Source organism: Brachyistius frenatus, unplaced genomic scaffold (assembly GCF_029030835.1).
Source record: "Brachyistius frenatus isolate BFR_SWC_R1_liver_20210118 unplaced genomic scaffold, ASM2903083v1 Contig_6, whole genome shotgun sequence".
In the NCBI taxonomy this organism is placed as follows: Eukaryota; Metazoa; Chordata; class Actinopteri; family Embiotocidae; genus Brachyistius; species Brachyistius frenatus.
Genome location: NW_027210605.1, coordinates 3035436 through 3041455, shown reverse-complemented (window position 1 = coordinate 3041455; position 6020 = coordinate 3035436).

Below are 6020 nucleotides of genomic sequence, written 5' to 3'. Positions count from 1 at the left end.
CAGCAGCTGTAAACTGCAAGTCGGAGCCAGGGCCAGCTTTAACCATTTTGGTGCCTTAGGCAAGATTAGGATTTGGTACCACCCCAACCCCTAGTGACCAACACACACCACCACAAGTCTACACTCCCTTTACTCTTGCCTCATCTCTCCTCCTCATCCCCCTTACTGTGCCTTCCACTACCACCATAGACCACAGGTGCTGAAGACGGTCCTGCAGCAAACATGTCAGTGATATTTACTCCTTTGGCAGCATCTGCTGGAAGGGCCTGTCTTTTCTTGGCCCACAATGTCTCTGCGCTCCGTTGAGTTTTGTCTTATCCGTTCTGTCACTGGGACTTTCTTTAGCAGATGGCTGGTTAAGGGTGAAATATGTATGATTTTTTTTTTCTTTAAAACAATGAGAAATTAACTAAAAATTTCCACAGAATGTGAAAAACTAGACATTTTGTTGTTATGTTAAAGACGTCTATGTATCGTAATGCACAGATTTCTACTGAAGTCAGCATACCGGCTAGTCCCATCCTGTCCGTTCTCACTGTTACACCTCGTGCCTCAACAGACAATAGTGAGTCATTAGCATTCAATCTGCCCCTAGTCCAACATGAGAGGAGGAAGTCTAACCTCTTTCTAGAATGAATAGAACATAAACACAATGATGGCTGAAGCTGAAACAAGAGTTAAAATTGGCGTTGCTTTCCACCACTGCAGAAAAGCTCTTGGCGAGTAAAAGAATGGCGTTTGATGCTGAACTTGTGACGTTTCCGCTAGACTGGTAAATCAATAGCTGTTGATGCTGAGACATTGGAGCAATATCTAAGGCCGAAGATGTACTTGCTATAAACTTTGCGTGTGTATGATCGTTGCATCACTTATCCTGCATCTGTTTCTCCTCGGAAATGAATGCAACGCATCCGAAAGATGCAATATTCAATTGAGCAGTAAGGATGGTGTAGAGACAGTATGGAGATGGGACAGGGTTAGAGACCTGCAAAACTAAACGGAAACAAGTCAGAGACTGTTATGTCCATGCACACTGGAGGTGCTGATGGCGTCTTTTGTAATCATTTGACCTCAGAATCAGCAAGGTAGTGATCCCCTCGATTGTGACCATTTTTTATTGTTTACATCAGGCAAACGCGCGTGTTCTAATTATATCCTCGTTACTTGCAGAGTACAGAAGCAAGTATGTGAGCAATGACTATCACAATGCAAACGATTGTCAAGGTGAACACATGGATCAAAAGCAAGTAAGTCTCGGTGAAGGTAGCTAACTGTATAATGTCTGTTGTAATGTTGTGGGAATACTGATCAGGGTGAGTCAGTGACCCGTCAAACAGTCTTCCGGGTGCATACAGTCCTCATAATCATTAGTTATAAAAACACCAACTACTAAATTATAGCAGGGCAAGAATACACAAAAATGTAACTGTCTGCCAAAACTCAGACTGTGACTGAGCAATCCATCTGTTTAAAAAAACAAAAATAAGGCAGTAAATAGTTGTGTCAGCCCACCGGGAAAGTGACAGATGGCTAGTTGTCTAACCGTTACCTCTAACATTTGGACCTTTGTCAAAGTTGCACAGATCTTTACCCCTGTCTGTTTTTCCTGTATCTAACACACTAACTGGAGGAACCAACTGTTCACTCTCCCAGACCTGCTGTTACAACATTATCTGTGTAATTTCCTTCACTTTTGATACTCTTACAGAATAAGTCTGTGAATAAATGTGCAAGCAGTGTGGCAATCACAGATGTTTTGGGAGATTGGGGAGGTCTGACATTGTAAGTCGTAATGACTAAATTCTAAAAACATGATTTACTTTGTCATTGGAAAAATGATGACTATTTCTAAACATTTAACAAACACGGTTCCCTGTAGTCTTTTGGCATATACCCTGTCAAAACTGATTAGAGCTGAATTTTAAGTGGTTGGGATTTTGGCTTTGTGCATTGATGAATACACGAATAGGGGATTTTGTGAGGACAGTAATTTATTCCACAATCTTCAATTCCTTCTCCCACCTCAATACCCCGTTTTACACAAAGACATTATAATAGGAAATTGATTAGATCAGCTCTGTCACTAATTGGCATGCATAGGTGTTCCAGTGGTCTGTCTCTCTGAATATTTGGGAGACGAGCAGCACATCGAATGAGAAAGAACTGTTGTGCTTTATGAGCATTAAATAAAGCAAATATCCTCGTAAACCCACTTATCAGGTTTTCTTGTTTTAAAAAAAAACTTTTACAAAAGTTGAATTGCATAGATTGTGTTTCACATTTGCGTGTTTTCTCTTTCCCTCTTTACCTTGTCAATCTTTATTGGATCTGGATCTTGTCATCTGATCAATCAACTCGCTTGAACTTCTTTCAACCAATGCCTCTTTCAACACCATCATTATCTTTAGATTTCCAATGGAGATTTAATCAAAGGGCTTCCATCATCTATCTGGTACCTCTTCGCCACCGTAGAAACCACTAAGATGGAAGCAAGCAAGCCCTGCTATACCAGCAATTAGCATGGAATATGTCACTGTGCTTCGAACTACTCCAAGTTCGCGTAAAAGCAGTTATGCAATCATAAATACATGCACTTCTTCTTCTTCGTCTTCTTCCTTACTGACTTTTTGGCAGTTGGCAAACCGGGTTTAAATGCATTACCAAATCCCTCTGGATAGGATGACAGATTAAAAAAGCACTTTGAGCCAAAACCCTCAACTTGTTTCAAACTTCTCAGTGAAAGTGGTCCCCAAGTCAGAAAACACTTGGCTTGATTGTGTGTGATGCTGCACAAGTATATGAACTGCCTAGAGGACACAAGCGCCCGGCATGATATGGAAGACCTAAAGCTAGTTTTTCATATTAATACGTTCATTTATTGTGTCCTATCATTTAGGTTGCCAAGCAGGTGTGTGAAGACGGCTCCAGGTTGCAAAAAAGTCTGCGAAAGACGTACACTGTCTTGTCCTGGCTTCACTTTCCTGAGTCTTCAAGAAGATGACCAGGCACATTCACAATTTAACACATTAGTGAAAAAAACCAACACAGAATTTATAATTAATGGCTTTCAAGTTGACATAATCATAGGTCTGGACAATGTCAGATCAATTCTACAATCCATATTGACATAGGACAAAGAAGTTTTATATTTAGTTACATTTCTTTGTGAAAAATCTGGTCATAACTTAGGCCACAGGTCAGATTTTGCAACATTTCAAAACAGGGACAACAGGGACAAGAGCAATATAAATGACATACACAAAGACCATCTTTGCAAACCATTGATAAAATAAAGTTGGCCTCCAATGATCTCACCTGAAAACTGATGGCTCATCTTATGAAAACAGAATATATAAATAGTAGTTCATCTGGATGGGTTTCCAATTAGATGTCAATATGGCTAGTCACCATAAACTTCTTAATCCCATTATCTAATTACCAGCAAAACGTTAGCTGTCAGTCTGTACTATGCATTATTGAATGCGCTCATTACCACCTTTGAGTTTATGTCTCTTTCTGCTGAGTGGTCAAATTCACCCTGTGAATATACACTCCATGTTCTCGCTCTCCAGTGTGCACCAGCTAGTTTGCACATAAACATGAACATGTGCAAACATGTGCACAGTTACACACATTTCAGAGTGCAAGATGCATTGGACAAGTGGTTGACTGACAAAACAGAGACACATTCACACATCACAAATGTATCGCCTCACGGGTGAGGACAATTAGACTCACTGAGCAGCCTTCTCAGAGTGACATGTGATACCTATCGTTCACACTTTTGACAGCTAAAGATGTTAGTCGTGTTAACGCGGCATTTACAGCCATGTACCATCATCATTGGTGCAAATGAAAAGCACGAGCTGAAAAGATTCGCCCATTTCCCTGGTTAGTCTCTGGTTGCCAAAACCGTGTTTTATTTGGGGAAAGATGATAACTTAGGTTAAACTGCCAGTACAGTCAGTTATTTGAACTATCAACAAAATGCATTGAAATGGTCCCAGGAGAATACAATTATTAAAATATTTTCATATAATATTTTTCAAAGCAAAGTTGCAAGGCACCTTAATACCAGAAGATCCTTTCAGTTTTCCACAATATCTTACCTGGGGGAGCATTAAGCTAAAAGATCAGACACCAAAAAAGGAAGGATTTGCAAGTCAAGTTTAGATTTAAATGAACCTACTTATTTAATTTGCTAAATATGCCTCTGAAAAGTGTTGACCTTGCTGCTGTCTGTACAATACATACTTTTCAAGTAAGTTCATTGAAAATTGGGCCCCTTACATATGTGCATTGTGTATCCGGTGTTTAAATCCAAATCTGCAGCTCCAAATCTCCCGCAGCTCCACGGCCAATCGAATAACACAGCGGTTCTGCTTTGGTCATCACAGCTCTCTGGCTGTGAAGCCTCCTGCAGATCCTGTCAGGACATTCACACAGCACTTCTCTGCAAACATTCAGCCCCTACAACTGCGATTACACAGTGCTGTGTAATGGTTACTTGTGCGTGTGCCCAGTGCTTTCATTTGAGAATATTATGGACAACAGTGTGGCTTTGCCCAACAAAGCATACATTAAAACGCTGCCATGTCCCTGCTGTTACCAACTCTAACCAGTGTGGGAAAAATACAAGAAATGTCTTCTTTTTTTTTTTCCCGCAACAGTTGTATCAAAAATATTCAGTTTGCAAAGATAAAACTTTTTCTTTCATTTCAGTGGCTGCGCCAACCTAAGACCAGCGGTTCCACTTGAACGGGCCTTTGCTGCAGCACAGGTCAACTAACAAGCTGCTGAGCGGAGCGACAGTTGGGACATAGAGTTAGTGGTGAGTGTGGACGAGAGAGACAGCATTGTAAATTGTGAAATCCCATGAGGCAACATAAAAAAATAACTACAATTACTGCCTTGCGGTTGTTGTAAGATACAGTTTATTTCCATGTCTGTGTATATTATAATATATGTTGGGAAGACTTCGAAAGAATCTTTATGTGCTCACATGTTTGGCCAATAAATCTGAGTTTCATGGAATAAAAAAGTTATAACTTATCACTGCAGAGATATTATATTTGGAACAATAAGAACATTCTCTACAAAAATAAATCTTTCCACTGTGAGTGTCTGTGTTCTCCCCTGCAGTTAAAATATATGAATCTGCTGACCCACTCAGCTCTCCTGTTTGTTCTTTCACCCGTCTGCATGCTACAACTTGGACACAGATTTCATAATATTGAATTACTTCAGTTACCCTCCATAGTTCACGTATGATGAAATTAATTCTCGCCCCTTAGACTGATGAAGGTCTGCAGACGTTCTTTTTGATCTGCGGCTTTTGATTTCAGAGTGGAGGTTTGTAGCTGTGAATCAGGGCATGTTACTCAGTGAACTGCCCCGCTGCAGTCCTCAGGCTTAGAATATAAAATCCATCACATGAATGTTTACATGCATATCCAAGTACATGTACGTGTGCATAATCAGAAACCGTCAGTGTGCCAGGATGAGATATTACTTCATCACCTGTGCAAACTGCGATGGTATTTACACTCTCATTTACCAACGTATTTTAATTTCTTATTTGGCAGAGGATCTGGCTTCATCTACTCACTGTGCACCTTCTTACCCTTTCATCTAATCTCTAGAATTGTAAATTATGAAGTACTCTGTATCTTGTGATAATATTCGTTCCCCCCCAGAAAGAACATTTGGCTTAAGCAAAGAATAGATGAATAGAGCACAGTCGAGGATGTGGGGAGTGGAAGAATCACAAGAACACGATAAAAATGTCCTTATTGATGAGAGGCTCTTGACCCTGTTGTGTCTGTGTTTAAACAGAGGATAAACACTGAAGCACAGAAAAGATGATTAATTCAAAATAAATGAGGGTGATATTCAAATTAAAAAGTTGAACTCGTATCACCCAGTAGTGAAATAATATTGCAATACGGCTCATAAATGCAAACTTTGGAGGACTGTGGAAATATGTTTATTCCTCGTAATAAATCACAGTGAACTACAAA